General features: G+C 50.1%; 1 pseudogene; it reads left to right on the forward strand.

Moving 5' to 3' along the window:
• Window positions 1-26,391, forward strand: part of LOC132321537 (hydrocephalus-inducing protein homolog) — a 74,508-nt pseudogene that overhangs the window by 21,218 nt on the left and 26,899 nt on the right.

The raw sequence follows: 26,391 nt of genomic DNA on the forward strand, positions 1-26,391 counted from the left end.
CTTTGTATAAGCTGGACTTACACCATGTCTGAATCTCCCTTCCAATGGCATCTGTGAGCCTGGACACAAGACTGGCAGGTTTTTTTTGAGTTGTATGGCACATAGGTACAGAAAAATCTTTGCTTTTCTGTTTCTGCAAGCAAAACCCCATGTCCTTCAATCAACCAGAGCTCTGATTCTGAGTATTTGCATGGTCTGAGACGAAGAACGCCTGCTGTCTGAGCAGTGCAAAATCCCTTCTCATCTTGGAGTGAACCCTAGAATAAGCCCAACCTCTTCTTTTTTTAAAATAGGTGAAACTAATTTTTTTTTTTTAACCAAGGAAGGGGATCGTGTTCTCTTCTTGGTTACTCCTTTAGCCCATCGAAGGCTGAGAGCCAGCAATGCCAGCACAACTGCAGTTTCACACCACTGTAGCTGACAGCAGCATGGTGTGACCAAGAGACTGTGTCAGAGCAGTAGGAGTATTGTAGAGTGGGAGCTGATGAGCTGAGCCTGAAGGGCATCGTGCAGTGCATTAGAGTTGATTTTGGAGTGTGTCCCAGGGCTCCTGCTTCGTTACAGTTGGAGTATGACTCCAGAACTAGCTCAACCCCGCCTTGAGCTCCTGAAGTGCATTAAGGTGAGGTGCAGAAGTCTGGCTGCCCACAGTACTGCGTGCTGGTACTCCATGTAATGATGTACAGACGTGAAGTGTAGCTAGGTCCCTTTTCCTTAGACTGGCTGGTACCTCTGAAGAAATCCTGCTTGATTCGCTGGAATTTGTTTGCCAGTTGGGTTGCTTCGTTGTAGCCCTAATTTAACAAAATGCCTCTCCCGGGTGCCAGTAAAGGTAAGGGACTTGGGACAGTTTTTTGCAACCGCTTCCAGACTCTTTTATAAATGTTGTTGGCAAGTGTTGCTTGCTCCTTGCTCTTCACTGATGCTCTAAACATAGGCTACAGGGCTGTGGTTGAAAACAAGACATGTAACGTTTAAAGATAAATGGTTTTCTGTCTGCTTCTGTTTTAGGAGGGAGATGTCTGGCCAAATTCTTCGGCTGAAATCAAGGTGATCTTTAAACCCCGAGAAGCCAGAGTGTATCAACAAGCGGTCTACTGTGAAATCTCAGGTACAGCTCCTTTCTCCTGCTTCTGTTACCCATGGTGAAGGCGAGGCACAAATAGTCTTCCAGCCCCCTCGGTTCTCATGTAGTTGCTGGGAAGGGTGGGTGGTCAGCAGGTCAGGGCTGGCACATGCCCGCTGTCCCTGCGGTTTCCAGGTGATCTCCTGTCCAAGGCCAGCCCTCGCGATGCCTGGCTACAAGCTTGGATCACTGATCCCAGACCAACCAAGGCAGTGAAGGGATAAGCTTTCATGCCATGGGTTTGCCAGCATTTGCTCTGCTGCAAGGCGCCTGGAAAGGCCAAAGAATGACACAGCAGAACAGCTTTCGTGGACGAGCACTAAGCCCCTATAGACTATATACTTCCAAGATGAATCTTTATTACATGGATGCATCATCAGACGCCTGAGGCAGCAGGAGCTGAGTTACAAATGTGCTCCCAGATCCTGGCTCACCTCCCGCTCCCCAGATGCTGTCAGACCTCAGGTGACTGAGTCCCGCTGAGTGCGGGGTGTCTGCGAAAAGACCACTTCTGGCCAGCACGTGCTTCTCTCCCTGTGTGGGAATTGTCACCTCGTGGCTCGGCGTCTATGGTGCATACGGGTAGCGTTGCACAGGCCTTGCTGTACTCAGCAGGGTGAACGTCCTCCCTGGGAATCGGAATCCGAGCAGTCCGCTAGACAAGCTTTATGCCCATCCTGTCTTAACAGAAGTGCTGTCAAGTCTTCTTCTGGGAGCGGTTACTGTTGATGTGCGTATGGCCGTTAGCAGGGAGCTTCGCCTTGCTTGGGCTCGTACTTCTCGGCTCCTGTGCTGTTGTCTCTGATTGCATCAGTATAGATGGCAGATTTTTATCTTCAGTTCTGTTTTGTGAGCTTTGTGCCTTCACTGCATGGATTTCAAAGCTCATCTAAGTGTGTGGGAAGAAATTCAGAGATCGTGTTTTAAACTCAGCATCCCGTTTTCAGGGTGCAAACTGATCACTAAATTAGAAACCAGCCCAAGGGCATATGTCCTGAGGGAGGAGAAGGGTCCCGTATCTTCTCCCTGGAGCATCTAGAGCTGGTCCCATCCATCGTGGAGTCAGGGACTAGCATTGAGGCAGGCTGGAAAATCCAGGGCAACAGAGGGAATTACTGTACTGAAATGGCAATCTCTCCCCAGGCCGAGAGGCCAGGCTGCCCCTGTGCATCAAAGGTGAAGGCATAGGGCCCCGGCTCCGCTTCAACTTTGACCAGCTGGACATCGGGAAGGTTTTCATTGGATCAGCCCACAGCTATGAGGTGAGCAGGAGGGGTTCGCAGGGGTTGGGCTGGATCCTCACGGCTCCCGGGGCAACGCTGAGCCTCGTGGACCTGGGGGATTCCTGGCAACTGAGGCAGTTGTGAGCAGGGAATATTTGACATACTAGTCAAGTTTGGGGGGTTTCACAGAATCTGGATACTTCTGGTGGGGTCTGAAAGGTGTATGTTTTCGTGAAGCCCTAGTCCCTGCTTTTTGGCAACGTCCATTTGAGATCAGCTGGGAGCCTTCATGCAAAAAAACCCCCCTTGACACATGAAAGCAGCACTGGGTCAAAAAGATAAGTATTCAGAGGCTTTTGTTTCAGCCCTAGATGCAAAGCACCTTTGTACTCTGGCTCTTAAAAAGCAGCTGGAACAAATTTACTGTGTTTGAACTCAAGTCCCTTGCAAAGAGTTTTCAGTTAAGTGCATCCTACCGATTCCTGGGAGTCAGAGGAAAGCCGTCCAGCCTCCTGGCTCAGAGCTGTCCCTAGGAAAGAAATTGGGAGTGCTTCCCCTCGCTGACGAGCCCCTCACCACGCTTCGGGCTTGGTGCACCTCTGGCTCTATGAAGAGCAAAGCATTTCTGGAAATGAAGCAAAGGCACTTTCTATATATTTGCCTCCCCCCAATGATGTCAAGTCTTCTGCAAAAAAAAAAGATAGAGCAAGTGAAAGAGGTAGAAGACGAGGCAATACATCATGCCAGACACTTTCAAAACCTTGACTGTGGCAGGGAAGGACACATTAAGGTGTTTTCTTACGGAAATATTGTGTGCTCTGTGCATTTTTAATGCTGATACTTTATTGATTCTCTCTCTATCAATTTATGATTTTCATTACTTGAGAAAATGTGATGAAGTAGATGAAGCTGTTAGTGCTTTGCTAAGCAGCTAGACTGGAGGTAAACCTCAGCTCAGCGTCGGATCCCTAAGTGCAATTTGTAACGAAGGTGTAAAACACACAAGAGGCGAGAGTAGTGTTCAAGTTACCATTGTGGACTTTGAATACATGCATATTTTCAGCAGCAGCTGCAAAGTTGAAAAACAAAGGATGTTTCTATGCTTCTGTCTCAGTTTTTCTGACAGGTTTTGCAAGGACAAAAATTAGGGAAAAGAAATTCAAAGCAGATAGCTAAGTCCACGGAAATGGCAGGATTTCACCCTGCAGCAATCAGAAACTTTACAGCTTTGCTTTGGGTAGGTTTGTTGGTGATTGACAGCGTGCCGGTACTCACAGGCAGATGTGGGCATTTCTCGCCCAACATGAAAAGAGCTGAATTTCAACAAACGCTGCAGGATTGTGTTACTTGTTCGAGGCAGTAGATCTCTCGAGCATTCAACAAAATATGGTTTGGTTCTAAATTTGCAGTTTATTCCAGTAATGGTAAAATCTTGGATGGTGGCTGTGAATATTTAGGAAAGAGAACTTCTTTGGAATAGATGGAGCTGCTATGCACCTCACGCTCATTCTTTCCTGACATGTCTGTTGGAGCAAAGACTAAGAAAGTATCACCTTAAAGAAGAAAGAAGAGAAACCTAACTTCTATACTGTAGCAGAGTTGGGGAGTGCTTCTGAAGTTGGTTATAGTGCTGGCCTGAGGGGTCTTCTACATGCAGTGAACTTGTTGGCTGCAATGGAAGCTGCCCATGTTCTGCCCTTGGCAGGACCGGGCTCATCAGGAGCAGAAGCAGTTGTGTGATGATCCACTAGTAACTGCCCTTCATTGCCCTTAGGGACGGGTCTGAATCAACTCGCTGATGCTGAGCAGGTCCTCTGCACTGCAAGTCAGAGTGGACTGCTCTGTATCAGTAGAGTAAACCCAGCGTGACTCTGTTTAGATGAAGTTATCACTGCTTTGCATGTAAAAACCCAAAGGCAGAACTTGTCCTGTTGCATATTCTTTGGCTTCTGCCAAGCAGCAGCACACGGCATCTTCTGTCTTTTTACAGATGTTACTTGTTTAATGGGAGAACAAGTCAGCCTTGTGTAAGAAAGGAAGATTCCTTATGTATTTCCATTTTGCTTTCTTGCTGCTGCAGGCGGTCCTGTTTAACAAAGGAGCCATCGATGCTTTCTTCCGGTTGGTCCCTCCAGCTACAGCTCTGGGCTCCTGCTTCACCTTTCTGCCCCGGGAGGGCACCATTTTGCCGGACGGGCTCCAGGTGATCCGGATCTCCTTCAGTTCCACCATCCTGGGGCAGTTCACAGAAGAATTCAAGTTCAGTGTGAATGGATCCCCTGAGCCTGTGACCTTGACTATCAGGTGAGGAGGGTTATAGGAGCTTGGTGGGCACATCTGTAGCTCTCTCTGGGTAATCAGCTCCCCCCTACCTCATTTGATGATGGAGCAGAGAAAAAAGGGGTTGTCTAAGGTCTTTGTCTTGGCTCAGATCCTAGCACCCCCCACTAAGAGCCAAGACTTTTTAACCTTGACTCCAGTTTGAACCTTGCAATTGCAGCAGCCAAGAAAGTGTAATTGTCTACGAGAGGAAATCATAGAATGGTTTGGGTTGGAAGGGACCTTTAAAGGTCATCTAGTCCAACCCCCCTGCAGTGAGCAGGGACATCTTCAAGTAGACCAGGTTGTTCAGAGCCCCGTCCAGCCTGACCTTGAATGTTTCCATCTACCACCTCTCTGGGCAACCTGTGCCAGTGCCTCACCACCCTCATTGTAAAATATTTCTTCCTTCTATCTAGTCTAAATCTACCCTCTTTCGGTTTAAAGCCATTACCCCTTGTCCTATTGCTACAGGCCCTGCTAAAAAGTCTGTCCCCGTCTTTCTTATAAGCCCCCTTTAAGTATTGAAAGGCTGCAAGAAGGTCTCCCTGGAGCCTTCTCTTCTCCAGGCTGACCAACCCCAACTCTCTCAGCCTTTCTTCATAGGGGAGGTGTTGCATCGCTCTGATAGTTTTCGTGTCCCTCCTCTGGACCTGCCTCAACAGGTCCACGTCTTTCCTGTGCTGAGGACTCCAGAGCTGGACCCAGTCCTGCAGGTGGGGTCTCACCAGAGCCGAGTAGAGGGGCAGAATCACCTCCCTTGAGCTGCTGGCCACCTGTGACCATGCCTCCTCTGCTCTCAATACGCAGTTTAACTTTCAAAGTCTTGGGTTCCTCTGGGAAGCAGCTTTGCCTTCATGGTTGAGCCAGGGTGGCTCTGTGACTTTCTAGGACACTGTTTGCCCAGAATTTGGCAGCAGCAGATTCCTTTTGTGACCCTTTGACATCTCTGTGTGAGGACCCTGGGGCTTTAAGTGACTGCCCGTGCTGGAAAAAAGTTTGACTGGAGGCCGTACGGGAAAGGTGTGGAGATGCCTGCTGCCCTGTCCCGGTACCCAGGAGCTGAAGTGACTCCTTGCTACAGGTAGCTCATTCCCCCTTGGGCCATGGCAGACAGTGTGATGGTATCAGCTTTGGGCAGTAGATGGTCTGGGATGTCCCCCTGAACACCCAGCAGGGCCAAGAGGGCTTTGGAGAGGGGCCAGCCTGGGTGATTCTGCAGCCAGAAGCAGTGTTTTTAAAATCCTCTGTTAACATTCCATACAAAATGGGTAGCAGCAGCATCAACATCATCTCTCATGCTAATGCGTTGGGACAAGCTGTCCTCCCGGCTCTTGTGCAGCGAGTGCTACGGTACCTCCTTTCTGCAGCCAGAAACGTGCTGATGCAGGAGACAGGAAGCTCTGCAGCAAGTACTGTCACAAGGACTCGGGCATCATCCCCTGGGCTGGTGCCATTGCAAAAGAGAATCCTGACCGAGCAAGAGGGGAGAAGAGGGGAAAAAAAAGCTGATGAAAGGAGAGGCAAAGCTCATTTCTCAGGACCACAGCAGCATGCGAACTTGTCCCAGCAAGTCTTAACCACGAGCTGGTGGGATCATGTGGTGTAGGCAGGGGAGCTGATGCTGGGTGCTCTGGAGCTTTGGGGCTGGTTGAAGTGGTCCTTTTTTCCCCACTGGTGCCCTGGCTGCCAGTGCCCAGCATGTCCTCCCCTTCTCTGTGGCCGCTCTGCCCTGTTCTGCCAGCACGGCCCTGAGCTCGGTGCAGACCTTATGTCTCAGTGAAAGAGGATTGCTGGTCCTTTTTTATTTATTTCTTCCCCATCCTTGTATTCCTCCTTTCTAGGTGGTGGCTCCTATGCAGCCCATCTGAGGGTACCCCAGCATGCCCACCTGCTCCGGTACAGCTGTCCCTCAGCAGTAATTCCCATTGCAGTCCACTCTGCTCTGAGATGTCATCTGCCTCCTTGATTTCTGCCTTGCCTTAGTTTCAAGGATCCCTATCCAGTCCTTATCTCTCATTCTCCAGCCCCGCAGCTCAAGCTGTTTGTTTTCAAGGCCTTTGAGATGTCCACCCACCAGGTGAAGCTGAGCCTCCCTTGTCGGGAAGTTTGAAGCACTGGATTTAGTCCTCCATGGAGAAAAACTCCCAGCTCTTTTGAATGGAGGCGAGCTGGCTGGTGGGAGACTGGGCTGCAAAGGAAGGAAGGAATGGGGATGAGTGTTGAAGCGGTTCCTCTCCCACCTTGTGTTATCCTTCGTGCTCTGCAAGGACCCTGATCTCCCTTCACAAGTGCATTATTTAATGCTACTGTAAAACACGGTAGTTGCCAAAACCACTGCCTTTTCCCCCATTTTTTTGCGAGCTGTACTGTTATCAGCTGTGGTGCACAGGGCTCCGGGTTGGCTCCTTGCTCAAGCCTTCTGGGCAGTCATTCAGGTTTAACTTCCCTGAGCACAGATACGGCGCACTCAGCAGAAATGGCAGTCATTTCTCCGCTTGCCTGGCAAGGCTCATCCTTGGCAGTTTCCCAGTGTGATCCCCAGTCATGGTTGGTTTGGAGGTAGTTCTCCATCGTCTCGTGGCAAGTGCTGTGGCGGAAAGCACGCCTGCTCCCTTTGCTGTGTCCAAAGCAAGGTGTTAGGGCTTGGGCGGTTAGGTCTGGTTATGTGAGGTCCTTGGAGAGGGAACTTCATCATCATCATCAGGGATTTGCTCCCTGACTTAGTCTCAGGAGCTGCTTCAGCTCCAAGAATCGAGAATTAGTATTGGATTGCAACTCCTGAAAGTCAGTTTTTGAGTGCTTTTTAACTATGCAATCAGAAGATGCCCAAACCATAGGTGATTCTTCTTGGGAAGGAACCCAACCTTACAAGGTCCTGAATGCTTGTTTCTTTGGTGTTTAGAAAGGGATGCTGGAAATGGGACACCACGGATGAACGCAGGTCCCTCCTGCGGGATGCTTGAGTCTGGTCATGTGCCAAACAGAGTCAGTGGCAGTCCTGTGACTAAAACTAGAAGGCAGCGTTCACTGTGGTCCTTGATTTTTAACTAAGAGGCAGAGCTGGCATTGATTGGCATCAACCATGAAATAAATTAATGGCTGTTGTGCAGCTCCAAGTGCTGATTTCAGGGGATTTTGGTGAGTTTTGGAGTTTGGAGCCTGGCTGCTGAATTTAAGGACAGGTGAGGAGGTGTGGTGGGTTCAGGACACCCGTGTTCGGTGGTTGGAGACGTGTGTTGCTCTTGGATGTGTCAGCTGGTGCACTGGTGACAAGCTGATCCTTTTCCCCAAGATTCAGCTGTCCGCTGTGTAGAACTGTTGCTGCTCTTGTGTCAGTGGGTGTCTGGGCGCTCCTCTGGCTTCATGCCTCCAAATCCTGCATGCCTCATGATTGCATGGGTCAAGATGATCTGAGGACAAGATGTTCATATACTCCATGGGAACACCAGTTCCAGCAAAGAAATACCAAAGCAGAGAACCTGCAGCTGGCAAAGCTAGTACAATGGGTCCACTTTTGTGTGGAGACCTCTGTGTCAGCACGTTACAGATGGGGAAACTGAGGCACGGAGCCATCACTTGTTCAGGGTCCTTCATCAGGCCAGCAGCAACTTGGGGGCATACCCTGCCTGACATGGTGCCCTAAGGCACATCAGCAGCTCTCAGCTGCTGACCACTTTGCTTTGGCTGTCTCCTGTCCACATGGATGCTGTGCTGAGCAGAAAGGCGACGGGTTGATTTGAAACCCGCTGTGGTTCTGAGACCAGCTTTTATCCCTCCGAGCAGTAACGAAAGCCGAACACTTTGCATTTCTCTTTAACCAAACCAATGCCTCCTCTGCCTGTCTTTGTCCTCACAGGGGCTGTGTCATCGGACCAACTTTTCATTTCAACGTACCTTCCCTCCGCTTCGGTGATGTCTCCTTCGGTGAGTGTTCCCTGGGCTTGGAGCATAGGTTGAGAGGCCTGTGCATCACCAAAACAGAGCACCTGAACAGAAGAGCACCTGTCACTTGTGTTCCTCCATAGCAGCCTTTGAGGTGTTAAAACCAGGGCTGCTGGTGGCTTAGGCAGTGTTGTGCCATCATGAGGTCAGATAGGACCAAAGGAACAGAAAGTCAGTGTTTTCTGGTGTCCCTCATAGTCTGTTCAGCCCCAAGCTCCTAATGCTTGGCAGCAGAATGGCTGTGAAAGTCCTTGTGCCAGAAGGGCCCAGGGGATGGGACTGCAGGAGAAGGGAGTTGAAGCCACATGCTAGCCTGTAGCTGCTCTGGGTGAATGTGCGTGTTGCAAGGGGAGGACACCATTTCCCCCACCTGACCTTCAGTGTGAGCTGTTGATTAGTGCTGTGAGGGCACCTCATTCTCACCTCCCAGGTAATATGCCCAAGCAATAGCTCGGCATCGGGCACTGATGTCCTCTGAGATCTGGGCTCCTTCTCCTTCCCTGCCAAAAGCCCAGGTCTGCTGATGGAGCCAGTGGCTGAGCGTCCAGAGCATCTCCATTAAAGTGCAGATTCTCGTTCTCCACCTCCGTCTCACAAAAGGCTTTGTACTGAGATGTTCTAAAGTTGAATTGTGAAATCAATTGTGATTGAAGGGCCATTATCATTCTGCACCCAGGATGCCTCTGTGTTTTCATGCTGCTCATGGACTTTCTAAGAAAACTCATTACCTTTCCTGAGCTGCTTCCTCCCCTCCCTACATCACCACTCTGCCATTTCTTTATTTCCTTTTGAAGAAATAAAACCAGAAACACAGCAGGCAGAAATATGGTTATGTAATAGGAGCTTCATCCTACTTAATCTGATTTCGTTAATAAGGCCTTTTGAGCTGAAGGCAGCTACTGTATTTTTGCTTCTTTTAGCTCTGCTGCTGACTGTTGTCTGCATCTGGAGACTTCGGTCTCCTTTGGGACTGTGAAGTCTGTGTTTGTCCTTTCTGTGTGTCTCCTGCCTCCCTGCTGGAGTAGTTGCTGGAGGTGGGCAGTGGTCACTGTCGATGGGCATGGATGAACTACCTGCTGTGTCTGCAGTTGGTTTTCCTCCCCACCTGTATTCAAGTAACGCTTGGTAAGCAGGCCATGGGAGATGTCTCCTCACAGAGCTGGCCGTCCAAGGCAGATGTCCACTCCAGAGCAGGTTGTGGGCTGATGTCCTGTCTCTGCAGCACATCCCCACCAGGTGTGGTTGTATCACTGCTTTTCCATTATGGAAAGCAAGTATCAAAGGTAAAGTGATGTAAACCCTTGCGGGCAGTAACCAAAGCCAGTGTGCAGCATGGATGTGATGTCCCCGTTTGTTAGGTAAGGTGAGACACGGTTCCTGCTAATTTCTAAGCAAGCATCAGGCTTGCCTCCTGTGAAGTGGGCTGCAGGTTGTCACGAGCTGAGTCTGATTGCCCCCAAACAGGAGATGCCTTGAGGATGCTGCCTAGAGAAACTGCATTAGAGTGCTTTGCATCGTGCTGTAGTAGCCAATTGCATCCATCCTTTCTTTTACTGGAGCTTCTCCTCGATGACAATACACTGCTTTTATATATTGAAAACTGTAGGAGTGTTCGTGGAGTTAACAGGGAATGTTACGGACTGAATTTTCAGAAAAAATGGTCTGTCTGGATGTACGCTCATAAGCGAGAAATAACTGATGCTGGTTTTGGGGCATGTGAGAGCGCTCCTCAGGTAAAGAGAGACAAAATTCTGGTGTTCGGCATCGCTAAGAGTGGGCATTGCCAAGGAAACAATCTCTGTGATCAGCATAAAAGAGAGCTTAAGTGACGATGAATTCCTTGCTTAGCTTCTCAACTAGCTGTGGTTCAGATTGAGAAGAGCTAAACTCCAGGCACAGTTTTATCCTAACAGGATATTCACACCAGGACTCAGGGGGATAACTGGGGTGTAAATTCATATTTGTGTCATTTCCTAGGCTTTCCTCGCACCTTGTCGTGTCGCCTCACTAACACCTCCTTGGTGCCCATGACCTTCAACCTTCGCATTCCTGGGGACGGCTCGGGAGAGCCCAGTGTTACCAGTTTTGTTCCTTTGTCGGACAACACTCACTCATACTGGAGAAGGGGAGCCCAAGGTCTTGTGAAGCCAACCGAATTTACCATCATGCCGTGCAGAGGGACCATCCGCTCCCAGGGGGTCGTGGATATCCAGGTATGGAAAAGAGTCCGGCCATACGTGCTTCAGCAGGTGGAGCTGAAGCTTCACTGATGCATGAGAGGGCTTTAGTGCTGCCAGCATAACGCGAGTAAGATATATGCATTAGTGTTAGGCTTTTGTTGGCTGGGTTACTCTGGGACGTTTCAGAAGGAGCACCGTTTTGTTTCCAAAATCCTGAGCGGAAGGTCTTGTACCGTATAGTCAGGTACAGAAGCCACTCCTGTGTTTTTGAGAGCTGCTTAGAGCGATCTCTTGGATTTACAGTGGGCAGAGGAAGGATGAGGACAGAAGGTGGCTGTTAAAAAGAGAGATGTCATTGGATAAAGCAGTTTGCCTTTCTTCCCAGTCTAATTTCTCCTGTCCTGTTGAGCAGGAGGAGCTGTATTCACTGCAGCGATCCCCAAGGGGGACTGCAAAAGCTCTGGCAGCCGTGAACTGCACAGCATCTGCTGGGCCACGTTTTGCTCTCAGCTTCCCCCTGTAAAGCTGAACTCATTCTGTTCAAGTCAGCAGATTTCCTCTGGATTTATGCTATTCTAGTCGAGATTACAAACTGGTCCCTTAATTTTAATACAGTGGTGAGTAGAGCATTAGTCTAATTGTGCTTTAATTTAGCTTGCATATACCCTGATAACTGCACGGTGTATTTAACAGAGCAGATCTTGTCAGAAGACTTTTATTACTCGCAGAGCCTGTGCTCTGTACATGGACCAGCAGAAGAATTAGGGCAAAATCCTCCCTTTCCTTACTGTGGAAGGAGAACCGGAGGACACCACACATGGACGATGGCTTTTGGGAGCGATGAAGTATTTGATGGTCTTCTCTTCCGCCAGGTCACCCTGTGTTCCAACACCGTGAAGAGATACGAGCTGGCACTGGTGGTGGACGTGGACGGTGTTGGCAAGGAGGTGTTGGCATTGCCTCTCACAGCCAGGTATCGCCGCTTCCCTTGCAGCTCATCGTCTCTCCTCGTGCACCCCCCACCAGCACACTGCCTTGCACGCGGTTTTCTGGCTCCATCTCCAAATGAGAAGCGTTGCTTAATGAGCTAGTTCTACCCAGCTAGCTAGGAGAACAGCAGTGCTTTGAAAGCAGCCCACGTTGAGAAGCACCTGTGCTCAACGGACAGGCATGGGGCTGAGCCTTTTTCTAAAGGGAACAGTAATTATATTCATGTTTGGCCTGGCTTTTGGTGCTTGAGGTGTAAGAAATTTCCAAAGGGCTGCCCCTCCTTCTTCCTGCAAGTGGTGGACTTGTGCTGGGTTGCAACCAAAACGCAACATTCATTTGGGACACAGTGATCAGCCTGCTGAAAGCTGGTGTCTGGTTCAGTTAACGAAGGCATGTGCAAATGGGGAAGGGGCTTGTGTCAGGACTGGTGAGGGGAAGTAGAGGCAAGATCTTAGGATGGGGAAAATAGTCCTTGATGTGGAAGGTGAGCTCAGGTTTCTCTGCTTTCCTCTGGTCCTTCTGAGACGTACTGTTCTCAGATTTAAGCCAAAAGCTGTTCTTGCTGCAGCCAGATTCGATGCTGTTGTGCTGCAGTGGGTGTCAGTTGAATTGCAAGAGGCAGAGTCTTCCAGTCAGTGCCTGGGCTGCAATTCCGTAAAAGAAGTGCAAATGGGAGCAGACAGTGTATGGACCCGTGAGGGTCAAGGAGCAAGGTGGCTACAGAAGTGGGGAAGGGGTGACCAGCCACTGCGTGAGGCAGGTGGTGGCTTGTGCCCTCTGCTGCTGGGGTAAATGGCTGAGTTTTCAGGCAGGGCAAGAGAGGTATGGGAGAGGAGGGAGTAATTTTTACTGAGATTGTGGGGTCTTGTGTTCCCTGAGGCTTGGTGAGCCCTGGTCATGGGTGGGAAGGCTCCCCTGGAGCTCATGCCTTGCTGGGAGCGTCAGGAGGGTGCAAGGTGTCTTTGCAAGCCTCCTGGGGCAAAGGTGCCCATCAGACAGCTCTGGGACAGGGCACAGTGCTCTGCCTGGGCACTTGGCAGCCTCTACAATGCTGAGACTCAGGGTTTGCTCCTCCTTTACAAGAGGTTGTTGTATAAAAAGAAATTAAAGGCAATTTATTGCTGTAGGGGTCTTAAACGTCCATTTGACAGTGACACGTGTTATGCTCCATTTCATGCTATTTGGGGAGTAAACAAATTCTACGTTCTCTCAGTATCTCCAATTCCCTTTTCGTCATCTCTTTGCCTAGATGCATCGTTCCTCAGCTGCGAGTGCTCAACCCGGTCATGACATTTGGACGGTGCTTTCTAAAGTACCCGTATCGGCAGATGCTGACCCTTGAGAACGACAGCAATCTCCCAGGCTGCTACGCAGTTCTTCCTCAGGTTTGGCATCGCATCCACCTCCTTTCCTCCAATGTTGTCAAGGGGTATATTAGGAAAAAAGGAGTTTTGGAGAAGACCTTGCTGGTTTATAGTCAAACCTAAAGGTTTGCTGAGAATAGGAACCTACCTGAATAGAAACTTTAGAAAGCAGTTAAATAGGAACCTGCCTGAATATAAACTTTAGGAAGCAGTTCATAGTCTAGTCTTTGGGGTGCTTTCCTGTAGGAGAACTTAAAAGGTCATGAAAGGCTGCTGCAAGGAGGCTGCCAGCACAGGAGCGGGTGTTTGTGCATGCAGCAGCTCTCGGACCCCCTCAGGATGCTAAGCCCATACTAGTCTTGCATCTGTTTTTGTGCCTCTCTGCTTTCTCCTAGGGATTTTTAAAAATGTGCGTGAATTGTCATTGTGGTAGATGTCAAGGAGTTTAGAGTGACCTTTGAGGAAGCTTTAAAGTTGGTTTTGATTCTGTGCCTTATAGGAACACAAGAAGGATGCTCCTGTGTGGTACTCCAGCCCCACGCCATGCGGGATTATCCAGCCTCGCAGCTTGGTGGAGGTCCCGGTTACACTGGAAGCCCAGGTGACGGGAGAGCAGGACACAGTGGCTCGTGTCGCGGTGTTTGGGAGCGAAGGATCCCCGCTGGTGAGTGCTAGGGGAGATGTGTGCCTTTGTGCGACTCATCTTGGTGGGGCATAAAGTGTACAGGGATTCTTCCTGGGAAAACAAGAACTTGTAATATATGGCTGGCGTGGACAAGGAAAGAAGGGATCCGTGGCATGAGCAATGGCTCATGCCCAGAGAAGAGGAGGGATGGTATTCTCTTAGGTGGTAATCCAAGTGTCTGACACAGCATGTCATTATGGATATGTGAGGTGGGATAACAAGCCCAGTCTAAAATGCAGCACGATCCCTGCCTCTCCTACTCTGCTGTATTATTAGATGAGCAGCAACCGCTGCTTCATTAGGACTTTTGCTCAGGAGCACACAGGGACCTCCCTGAATCCTGCTAAAGCAAGCACATAAGAAAACATGCTGAAGTGATGTTTTGTGCAAAGCTGGATTTAAGCTTTTCTGAAGTCAGGCCCATCATGTTTGAGAAATATCCATCAAATCTCTTTGCCAAAAGTCCCAGCTGAAAACATGTGAGTCTCCACACCATTTGCATACACAACAGCAGCAGCGACAACAAAATGTAGTCAAGAGACCGTTGTATGTAGTGTCCTGGCTTCATCTAGCTGAAATCTAGATGAAATTTAGTTACACTTAAAATGAAAATGATACTAACTTTTGAAGCAGCTGTTTTAAAATGTCTTGTCATCTGTCTGAGCATGAAGGAGGATGTCAGAGGATTGCTGGGAACCTGAGGCTTTCTGTAACAGAAAGGAAGGCTGACATGTTGAAAGTAGTTGCGGGATTTAAACTTCCATGAAAAGGAATGGAAATGATGCTGCTAAATCCCCTGGATGCCACTGAACCTCTCAACCCAGGCCCTTGTGGGTGTGCAATGTAAAGCAGTCAACGGGAAGGCCAGGCAACGCAGGCTTTGCAGGGAAATGTGAAGTTTGACAAAAGAGTTGCTCGTAAATATAAGGCATGCTTCCCTTCAAAAGAAGGGTTTCCCCCCACTAGAATTTATGTCTGTTATTCATATAATACCAGGAATACACACAAGCACAAATCAGAGGCAAGTAACTTGCATGATCTGTACTCTGAAGAGCCTGCTTTGCTTCTGACTTGTGCTGGTTGTCACAGGTGTTGCTTTGGGAGTGTTAACGAAGTTAGTCTCCAAGTGGGGCTGTGCAGCAGCAGAAGTCAGGGAGGGTGCTTTGGGGCAAGACTGAGCAGGAAAAGGGGTGGGAGCAGGCACAGGGTACAGGGAAGAGAGCTAACAGTGTGGAGGAGGTGTGAAAAAGCAAGCGTGGGAAACTGGGTTTCTTTACCCCCTGATACCGGGAGCTTGTGGCTTTCAGATGGGATGGCTCCAGATCCCACACGTGCTCCAGGCCTTCTGTTTCAGTCTTACCACACTGAAAACTTCAAACCACCCTAATTATCCCTCAGTCTAGGAGTACCCTTAGAGCGGTCTAATCTTTTTCAACTTTCCCTGTTCTTTTTGATCTTTCCTACCTGCTTCCTGGAGCAGAAGATCCATTTAGTGAGCGTTGGAGAAGGACCAGTTGTCTCCGTGCACCCGAGTAAAATAAATTTTGGCCGTATCCAAGTTTTACAAGATGCTTCCCAAACTCTCCGCCTCTGCAATCAGACTGTCATCCCTGCATCCTTCTGGGCAGAGATGGTAAGTATCTGTGGGGCTCTTTTCCAGCAAAAATGGTCCATAGCAGCCTGTGACTTGACCTTTCTATGCAACATTTCCATATTGCTCCCCGAGGGAGAAAGGGAGATATTCCATCACAACGCGGGAAGAGGAGCCTGGCTCTGGGGGCAGTTTTCTCTGGGGAACCCCTCAGTAAAATAGAAAGTTTGCGTAGATGTTTGAGCAGAAATGAGTCTGGATCACTTTTACAAGTTGTCCCTTTGTTTTGTGGAAGGTATTTAGCTCTGAGAGTCATGCTTTTGGAGCTCTAGGCGATGAAGGGAACCCTGTGGCCCTTTGCTCCTGAAAGGGCATGGGTTTCCCTGTGGTTTCCCTGTTCTGTCTGCATCTCCTTTGCCTCAACCTCCAGCTGACGATAGAGACTAGGGTGTGAGGTCTGTCCTCCAACTGCTGGTGGTGAGGTGAGTTTCACCCCTACTGGGGGTCACCCCAGCTGGATTGTTGCCCAAAGATATGCTTGTAAGGGTGGTGTAGTGACGGAGTCTGTGGACTCCGTAGCGTTGCAGAGCATCTCTGGAGACTAGCTGCAGAAGAAGGTTATTTAATTCATGGAGGCTGCCTAGTGTGACAAGCTGCGTAGCAGGAGGAGAGCTTGGCTGCTTCCCTGGCAGGGGGAGCGGGGCTGATGCAGGCGGGAAGGGCTCGGGTGCTGAGGCTGGGTGGGATGTGCTCCCCACTGGAGGGGGGATCGAGGCAGGAAAACAGGGTTTGGAGGGGGTTTGTGCTTCTCTGTGCTAGGTGGGTTGAAGTTCTGGGGCTGGTTAACCCAGGCTGAATTTCCCTCTTGCTGCTTTTGCAGCTTGTTCGCTCCAGTTTCTGTGCCCCGGAGCATAAACATAACCTCAAAGTGGGGGATTCCCAGGGCAGCTTTCTTTGGCTCCACAAAGAAAATCTGCTTTCCATCTCTGCAGAGAGCAAGCCACCTCGGATGGGTGGTACTGGTGTATAAATGATGGGGTTTGCATGCTTGTACCCAAGACTGACCTTCAGAGCTCCGTTTAGGTCCTGCCATCGGGGTGTGATGCCTTCCCTCCCTCCCCTGGGCAGCTTGCAGTGCACCCAGGGAGCTTGCAGGGGTATATCTGCCTCTCCATTGCCTCAGTGCCCTAACTTATGGGACTGGGCAATAAATCCCATCCTGCTTCCCAGCGATCTCTGCAAATATTGTGCTAATCAATAACTCGAACTGTAATATGAGGTGGTTCAGGGATGGTTTCTTTCCCTGCAGCAAAGATGGCCTCTGCTGTTCCATAGCCCCTCTGCTGACTCCCCAGCATGGAGTTACCCCATGGTGAGCATCTCAGCTTCTCAGGATAGCTGCTGCTATCCTGGAGATGTTCAAGGAGGCAGGTGCTGGGAACCTGCTGGATCAGCTGTTTCAGCAAGGGCTCTTCAGACCCTTCAGGACGGTGATGCTGAGCCTGCCTGATGGGAGCAGCACCGCGGCAGGCGAGATGTGCTCCAGCTCCTCCCTTGCCCTCAGCAGCTGCCTCCATTGGTGCTGTTTTGTTGCCTCGGTTGAAGTTTTGCCCTTTGCTGCTGCCTTAGGCTGCCTGGCAGTTTATTGATGGGAAGAAGAGGGGACTGAATAATTTTGGAGATAAAATTTGAGATGCAGTCGGGTGTCAGGGTGACCTGCACATGTAGCTCTGAGAGCAGAACTGGCTCCGGCTGTCCCTTAGCCTAGCTGGTGGGTGACCTGGGCATCCTTCATTCATTTGCGCCCCTGAACCCAAGTCTTGTGTTCTCGAAGATGCCAAAGCTGCTGCTTTGATTTCCTGCTTGGAGACTGCCGCAGGACAGCGAGCTGGGATTTCCCTGTTTCCCGTTTGATGGCTAATCTCAAAACCCTGGCTCTTTGCAGTTAGGCTTCTGGATCACGGTCCCCACTCGAAAGAAAGAGCTCTTGATTGAAATTTTCAGAGCAGTGTTGGATCAGCAACATTACAGCATGCTGACTGGCAGCTCAACAAACTGAATGAGATTAGATTAAGGGGCAGCAACAGGGCAAATAAAAGGCTGGTGTCTTGTTCAAAGCAGAAAAGGAAAATGCTGTAATGCAGATGGCCATGGTGGTATCCTTAACCACCACATGCAAATTGCTGTTCCTGTCAAGTCAAGCTTTCTTCTTGCTTTATGGGAGAAAAGAGCATTATCTGAGCAAGCAGAGATGTTTTTTGTGGATAACTTCACTTTGGGATAGACACTTAAGGAATTACCTGGAGTACTCCTCATCGTGCACAGGCTTCCCCGTACCCCTCTTGTGTCTGTCGGATGAGTTGTGGGGAGCAGCACTGAGCATCTCTGCCACCAGAAGGAAGGAAATAAAAAACCCCTCCAAAGCTGTGCCTTGAGATGGGGCTTTTTGGGTTTGTAGTGGAGTGTAGGGACTTCATACCCTAGTCCTTGGTTGGCTTATCCCTGCTTGCCGGGGTAGCTGCAGGGCTGTGACCCTTGGGGCCAGCGTGTCATCCCGTGCTCACCCACTGAATCCTGTGTCTGTCTGACGTACCTTTCCTTGTCAGATTGCTTTCCCAGCTGCCAGGCAGCCCTGTTAGAGCATCCTGTGGATCCCGCAAGGGGAGGGTTTGCCTTTTTTGTGGTAAAAAAGACTGGAGGAATAGGTCAACATGAAGGAGCTGCTGCAGCTTAGCTGGGGGCTGATGCGACCTGCTGAAAAAAGCAGCCATTTCTCCTCCTTGCTGTCGCTGTCATCTTCTTTTCCTGTTTCCCTAAGTGTCTGATTTTTGCTGTATTGACAAGTGCAAAAGAGTTGTATTGATTAATGGAAGTGTTTGCTTTCCCTGCAGAAAGGCAGAGAGAAAAAAGCATCTTTCTTTGATCATTTCCTACTTGTTTGTTGTCACTCTGTCTCCTCAGGCATCTTTTATTTGGCTACCAAGAATGACATGTCTCAGCATCACAGAAGGCAGCTGCGTATCACACCTGTGTGATCAGGAAGGAAAAGACAAGGCCTAGGGTGCAATTTTTGTTCATCAGCGGCAGCTTTCTTCTGCCTGCATAACCACCGCGCTGGGTGTGTTGTGTGCTACCGCAGGGAGGCAAATGGTGTTTTCCTGGTGCCTTGTAATGAGGGAGGAGAGAGGAAAGCTTTCTTGGGACTTCCCCTTGTAGTGACGGTGCTCTGTTTCCTAATTTTGGGCTCCTGTCTCCTTTGACGGGATCCTTGACCTCCCTAATCCAGAGCCCTGTGCTCCTGATGGAGCTCACTGCCGCGTGGTCTCCAGCAGCGGTCATCCAGCCAGATGTGTTGTCGTCTTCAGGAGAGCACCTGGGGAGCAGATCCCCTTCCACCTTCCCAGGGATGAGCTGCCCTCAGATTCAACTGGAGCTGATGTTGCAGAAGAGACCATGTTTTGTTTATTTAAAAAAAAAAAAAAGAAGCTGCACCTGTTTATCTTCTCACTGGGATTCCCTGGAGAGAATCAAGTGATTTTCAGGCAGCATATAAAGAGTTTTGGTCAAACTCGGTGTAAGCAAGGAGAGAACATGCAGTTCCCATTCCCATATTTGCTTCTCTCCTCATTTAGTGCAGGTTTTGTTTCATTTCCTGATTTCATTGCATATTATCTCAAGCTTTTGATGACATTCCCTTTATTAAAGAAATGGTCATATGGAGAGACAGCAGAACAGGGAGATAAACTTCAAAACAGTGCCGATAAAGAGATGCTGTTTTAATGATTCTGTTTTTTGTTCTTGCTGATGTGCAATTTTGTTGTTATCTGAGCAATTTGTGCGGGCTGTGGGGAGGGAAGGCTTTGAAGAGCCTGGAACTGAGTTTATTAGTTTTGCCAGTGCCTGGAATAATTTTGATGCCTTTGGCATGCTCCATCCTGGGATGCAGGCATGCAGACCTGACGTGCAGTCAGCCTAAGGAGTTTTCATAGCTGGGGCACCTCCCCACGCTGCCGGGACCCTGAATGCTCAGCAAGTTACTGCTTCCCTGTCCTCCCGCTAGTCTTACCCTTGTTAGCAGAGGTCGTTTTGGGGGGGTTATTTAAAATGCTTTCCATGACTTTGAAGTGCTGCTTGGTTTTCTGGTGTTCTTCTCCCTTGGGCTGTCTGGTGTCCTGTTAGAGCTCAGTGCCACCAGGCTGACAGATGGAAACTCAAGCTGACTTCACCTGGATCAGGCACTTGGATCATGTCAGGCCTCCAAGCTCATCATTGCTTTTCATTAAAAAAAGAAGAAAAAAGCCTTTTCTCTTAGAATACTGAGGTGTTTTGGGTGAGTAGTGCCTGTTGTCCCAAACACAGCACTGAACTGTGGGGTGTGTGTGCCACTAACACCGTGATGGACGCTTTGAAGCCGTACATCTACATCCCAGTGCATTTCATGCTGGCCGGGGAACATTGCATGCATTTCTCTTTGTCCGCTGCAAGCTTGCTCCCTGCAACTGTGCTTTTAAATGGACCGGGGGTCCAGCCCCCTCATTGCCCCATCTGTAGTGCAAGGTGCATGAGAAACCAGAGGAAGAGAATGCTTGGGAAGCCCGGGCCATGCCCACAGGGCATGTCTTGCTCTTTCTTTCTGCTTAGTTCTTTACTGCCCTGCTGTAAACACTTAACAGCTGAAGTGTTTCAAAGCCAAGGACAGTGGGACACCTCGCTGCAGCTGGTGATCAGTGGGGACCGAGTGCTTCAGTCCTTCAGGGGCTGTTGAGAAGCACTGCCTAACTCTTGGGAGAGACGACTTTGGTGTTGGGGTTTTGATCAACCAGTTTTGCAGAGTTATTCTTCAGGCTCTCAGCAGTATCCCCCAGGCACGTGGCTGCCACGGTGGGATTTGAGCAGTCCTCTGGCTTCCTCTGGCCTTGAGCCTTCATGCAAACCCGGCCACCATTGTTGGGAAGCCAGGAGAGAGAAAGTAGCTTCCCTTGGTGTGCACTCCGAACGAGAGACCAAAAGAGGAGCGGGAATAACATTCTCCTGAGGATGAGCATCTCTTGGGTCGGGCAAAACGGGGTTAATGAAGTGAGTCTGTTAAAGGAGGGTAAACTACAGGTTGTAAAAGCTCCTGCAGAGTTGCTGTTTGCAGACACCGTAGCTTAGATTTAGGGAAATGAAGCCTTTCTGGTTTTTACCCTCATATCTTTAGTCCTTCCTTTTCCTGCACCCTACAAGAGACCAGGGTCCATGGTTTCCATGCTAAGTTAGTGTTTGGCTTGTCTTGCAGGCTGGCAAACGCTCGCGCTGGAGGATTGAACCCAGTAAAGGAGTGATCCCCCCCGAGACGGAGGTGTCTGTAACCATCATCGCAAACTTGGACGACACGGAGAAATTCAGGGACGAGGTGAACCTGTTCATAGAGAACAGCCGTTCCTATGTCATCCCCGTCCGGGCTGTCGGCATTGGCACCACCATTGTCACCGACAAACCCTTTGGTCCGGAGCTCAACTTGGGACGCCACTTCAGGTAGGATACATCTCAGCTCCCGCTTCTGCCGTGGGCTCAGCCAGGAGGAGTTTTGCTGTAGTCCTTCAGGCTAGTTCTCCTTCCGTGCTCAAGGTCCTGGCTCTGTTTCACTGAAGCCACAGGAATTCCTTTAGAAGCATTTTGTGGCCATTTGAAAGATGTTAGATGCCCTCAAAAGCCACCAAAATGGACACCAGTTGCTACATTGTCACTGAATTGCCCTTACTTCTAATACCTTTATTTCCTCACTTCATCAGATAAAAATACAGAGGAAAACCAGCAGGTCCCATAAGCCTCCTGCTGGAAAACACTACATCACGAGTATAAACATATTTCCCTTTGCAGTAACATGGCTTGCTTTTTCACTCACAATGGAGTATCGTCTTGCAACAGCGGAAAACCATGGAGGTAACTTGTTAGCAACTCCTCGAGTAAAGTGATGGTGCTGCTTTATTTCCCCTCTGCCGGGAGTCCTGGAGGAGCAGCAGAATTTGTCTTTGCCCTGTATCATCCCTCAGTTCACTCGTCTTCCCTGGCTCCCCTGCCAGGCTGCTCTTTATTAGACGTAGTTGCTCTTTCCTGGTTTCTCCTGCCTGCTTTCCTCCCTGTCTCCTCCGTCAACACCGCAGCAGCAGCCCGGGGCACGGGCAAGCGAGGGTGGCTGCAGGCCCAGCTCTGAAAGGGAGAGGAGGAGAGGTCTGCTGAGGTTGGGTGGGATAAATTGAGAGTATTCATTGAAAGAGCTTGGCTCGGAGGAGGGGATTTGTTGATGCTACCGTGTGTGTCTGAAACCAGGCACGTCCTTCTAAACAGGGGAGGGAAATAAGCCTTTGCAAAGTGCTGCTTGCCTTGTGTTGGAGACCTTTTGGGGCGAGAGGCATCATCTTCTCGAGGTGCCTGTTGCTTTCCCTGGCCGCAAAGAGGGTCCACAGTGCTCCGATACCTACATTTTTGGTTAGAAAGAGCAGGTTAATCCTACCTTAAGCATTTAGGATAGATTTTTAGCAACTTCAATATGCATCCACAAGCCATCCACATCAGCAGGGATGTTGCAGGGAGGTTGGTGCTTGCCCAGCGTGTCCTGTGCTCTGTGCAGCCACAGATTGGCTACACAACACAGGGGACAATGTTGGGGTGGCTCATGTCATTGTGCTCTGCCCCCCTTCACCCGCAGGCTCTGTTTGGAGTTGTTGCCGTTGGTGTCGGCTGCAGAACTGCCACCGAGTGAGCTGTGGTGGGACCCCAGTAACATCTCCGATGAGTTGGGCTTTCCCAGTGTTGTGGTTTAAGCCCAGCCGGACTAATCACCACACAGCTGCTCACTCACTCCCCTTCCTCAGCTGGACTCTCTTTACCGAGAGAGTAGTGAAACATTGGAATAGGCTGCCCAGGGAGGTGGTAGAGTCACCCTCCCTGGAGATATTCAAGGAGCGTGTGGATGTGGCATTGTGGCATGTAGCTTGATGGACGTGGTGCTGTGTGGTGTTGGGTGGGTTGTGGCTTGTTGTTGTGTGGTGGGTTTTGGTGGTTTTTTTTTTGTTTGTCTTTTTTTTTTTTCCCCCAGGTTGGACTTGATGATCTTACAGGTCTTTTCCAACCGTAGTGATTCTGTGATTCTGTGACAGGAGAGAGAAAATATGAGGAAAAGGCTCGTAGGTCGAGATAAGGACATAGGGAGATCACTCACCAATTACCATCATGGGCAAAACAGACTCAACTTGGGGAAATTAGTTTAATTTATTACAAATCAAAACCAGAGTAGGATAATGAGAAGTAAAAGCAAATCTTAAAAAAACCCAACACCTTCCCCCCACCCCTCCCTTCTTCCTGGGCTCAACTTCACTCCCGATTTTTCTACCTCTCCCCCCGAGCGGCGCAGGGGGACGGGGAATAGGGGTTGCAGTCAGTTCATCACACGTTGTTTCTGCCGCTCCTTCCTCCTCACACTCTTCCCCTGCTCCAGCGTGGGGTCCCTCCCACAGGAGACAGTTCTCCATGAACTTCTCCAACGTGGGTTCTTCCCACGGGCTGCAGTTCTTCATGAACTGCTCCAGCATGGGTCCGTTCCACGGGGTGCAGTCCTTCAGGAACAGACTGCTCCAGCGTGGGTCCCCCGCGGGATCGCAAGTCCTGCCAGCAAACCTGCTCCAGCGTGGGCTCCTCTCTCCACGGCTCCACAGGTCCTGCCAGGAGCCTGCTCCAGCATGGGCTTCCCACAGGATCACAGCCTCCTTCGGGCATCCACCTGCTCCAGCGTGGGGTCCTCCACGGGCTGCAGGTGGATATCTGCTCCACCGTGGATCTCCATGGGCTGCAGGGGGACAACCTGCTTCACCATGGTCTTCACCACGGGCTGCAGGGGAATCTCTGCTCCGGCGCCTGGAGCCTCTCCTCCCCCTCCTTCTTCACTGACCTGGGGGTCTGCAGAGTTGTTTCTCTCACATATTCTCACTCCTCTCTTCTCCGGCTGCCGCTTCCCGTTTTTTCCCCCTTCTTAAATATGTTATCACAGAGCCGCTACCACTGTTGCTGATAAGCTCAGCCTTAGCCAGTGGCAGATCCGTCTTGAAGTCGGCTGGCATTGGCTCTATCAGACATAGGAGAAGCTTCTAGCAGCTTCTCACAGAAGCCACCCCTGTAGCCCCCCCTGCTACCAAAGCGCTGCCACGCAAACCCAATACACCCAGAGCCACAAATTCTGCATCTCCCCAGAGCTGCTCCGAGCTTTCATCCGTTGCTCTCCACAACACACACCATTTCATATTGAACTTGTAAACCTCGTTATTTTTTTTTTAACAGTCTGTTTCACAGACTTGTTTGTTCTATAGTATATGCTTGTGTGTTTGTATTTAGCTGCTTATGGCAGACATGCATTTTGTAAGCCACATGTTCTGTACCTTTCAAAAAGACAATAACTGTTCCAGGAACTCTTCATTTCCTGGTCATGCTCAGCTTTATAGAGGGTAAAATAATGACTCCAGACTAGCCTGCGGTTAGTGTTTCTTTACCTGAAGGAATCAATTTCCATTGAATATTCATCTGGCTTTATATCTAGCTCTAGTTCTTCATCTCTGGTTGTCGCTCCGTTCCCTCAGCAGCTAGAGCTGGTCTTGCTGCCGTGTTCGTATTGGGAAAACTTCTGTTGATCCTGTGTTCTCAGAGTGCATTTATCTCCCTAAACTACAAAACCAGCTGCACTGTTGAGGCAAAGGGCGATATGTTGGGGGCGATGAGGGTTGGCTGCTCTCTAAGGGATGGGGGGATGAGGGGGATCCCACCAGTGAGGCAGGTGGTGCCCGGATCACCAGATGAGTCTATATACCCTGCAGCCTCCCCAGTAGCATCTTTGGAGGAAGCCACCTGAGGCAGCAGCTCCCAAGGGGAAGGTGAAATGGCAGCGAAGCTGTTCCTCCCTCCACTTGCAGCCAGGCCAGGCCAGCTCAGTGTCTGATGCAGCGAGACCTGCAGGAAGCCCCTTGGAAAAATACTCTGATTATTAAGCCCCAAAGGCTGTTGATGCTCTGTTTGCAGCAACTGAGATGATGTTTGTGTTGGGTCTGGCTGAGATGGAGTTCATTTTCCCCGCAGCAGCCCTCATAGTGCTGTGCTTTGTATTGGTAGCTGGAAGGTGTCGATAAGGCACCAGTGTTTTGGGTACTGCTGAGCAGTGCTCGCACAGCACCAGGGCTGTCTCTCCGACACTCCCCCCTCACCACTAGGCTGGGGGTGGGCAAGATCTTGGGAGGGGTCATAGCCAGGACAGCTGACCCAAACTGCCCAAAGGGGTATTCCATAGCATATGACGTCTGCTCAGCAATAAAAGCTAAGAGAAGAAGGTGGAAGGGGGGGCATTCGTTATTACGACGTGCGTCTTCTGGAGCAACCGCTAAGCGTACTGAAGCCCTGCTTCCCGGGAAGTGGCTAGACATCGCCTGCTGATGGGAAGCAGAGAATAAATCTTTTCTTTTCCTTTGCTTCTGTGCGCGGCCTTTGCTTTTGCCGTATTAAACTGCCTTTCTCGTGACCCACGAGTTTTTTTCCATCTTATTTTCTCCCCGCCCTGTCCTGCTGAGGAGGGGAGTGATTGAGCGGCTTGGTGGGCACCTGGCGTCCAGCCGAGGTCAACCCACCACAATGTTCTTCACGAAGCTTTTCCCTGCTGTGCACAACCAGAGCAGCTGCTGGATGGTGATAAACTTCGGGGCAGCCAAGGTCTGGCTCTTGCTGTAGCTTTGAGCTAGGTCAGCCTTTTGGGAGGTGCCTTTATTGCTGAGTGTGCAGTTGGATAATGCCTTCAGGGTACTGAAGCTGGGTGATTGCTGGGAAATGGCAGCTCCCGTGACATTTTCCATCTCTGCTTCTCTTCTAGCCTGGATCCCTGCTGCTACCACTTCAAGATGACGAATAAAGGGCGACGCACCCAATACCTGTATTGGACAACAGAAGGTTTCAGCCCATTTCACCGGCATCGTCGTCTCCCTGCCATTGGTGCCACCAAGGGCAAAGATTCCGCCCAGAACCCCAAACCTGCCTGCCCCGTGTTTAAGCTTCGGCCTCTGAGGATGGAGCTGATGCCGGGCAAGACTGTGGAGATGACGCTGGAAGGCTTCTCCAGCACTCCGCAGGTGAGGTCCCCCATGAGGGCTGAGCCTTTCCCATCAGATCACGTCCACTGGGACTTCTTTTGCAGCCCCTTGACATTTGCCTGCGAAAATGAGCAAGAGCTTTCCAGAAACTGTTTTAATGCCACAAGTTACGATGGGAGCACCAGTTGCTTTTCTTGCTGGCCACCATCAGTTGCTAAGGCTTTTTTGTGTTTCTAGAACTACCATAAACCCAACTTGCTGACACCAAAATGGGGGCTGAAGGAAGTATTGCTACTTCAGGGGCCAAGGGCAGCTTATAAGGTGTCGTGTGCTGGGGCAGAAAGGAAGGGCAGGGCAAATAAGTTCTACTTACACTAGGGGCACAGGCAGAAAGTAGATTAAAAAATGCAAGGTCATCTATCTGGGGGAAGCAGTGAGCAAAACAAACCACCTGTGAAGGGAGGGAGTGTCTGGGAGCAGCATCATTTTTCCTCTGTAGACAAACGTAAGCAGAGGGCTTGTCTAGCACTGAGTCCTGGAGGAAAAAAAAACGAACAGGGTGTGTCAGCTCTAATGATCATTCCCCATGTGGGAGCCTGTTCCCAGGGACCTTTATAATTGGCAGCTTGACTTTTGTCAGTATTTCCATAACAGCTCGCCCCAGTCTCTCAGCCAGCCCCGGTGTCCCAAGGGCAGCCAGGTCTTGCAGCACCCTTGGATGGCAGCTGAGAGGGGGGGGATTTCAGCAGGGTCACTGGGCGTTCTCCCTGGACCCTTCTTTCCAGGGGGAATCCAACTCTGCAGAGAAACTGCCAGCTAACCCTGGTGTGCATTCCCTGGCTCCAGGACCACTGGGCACAGATGT

This window comes from Gavia stellata, unplaced genomic scaffold, assembly GCF_030936135.1.
Source record: "Gavia stellata isolate bGavSte3 unplaced genomic scaffold, bGavSte3.hap2 HAP2_SCAFFOLD_95, whole genome shotgun sequence".
Lineage (NCBI taxonomy): Eukaryota > Metazoa > Chordata > Aves > Gaviiformes > Gaviidae > Gavia > Gavia stellata.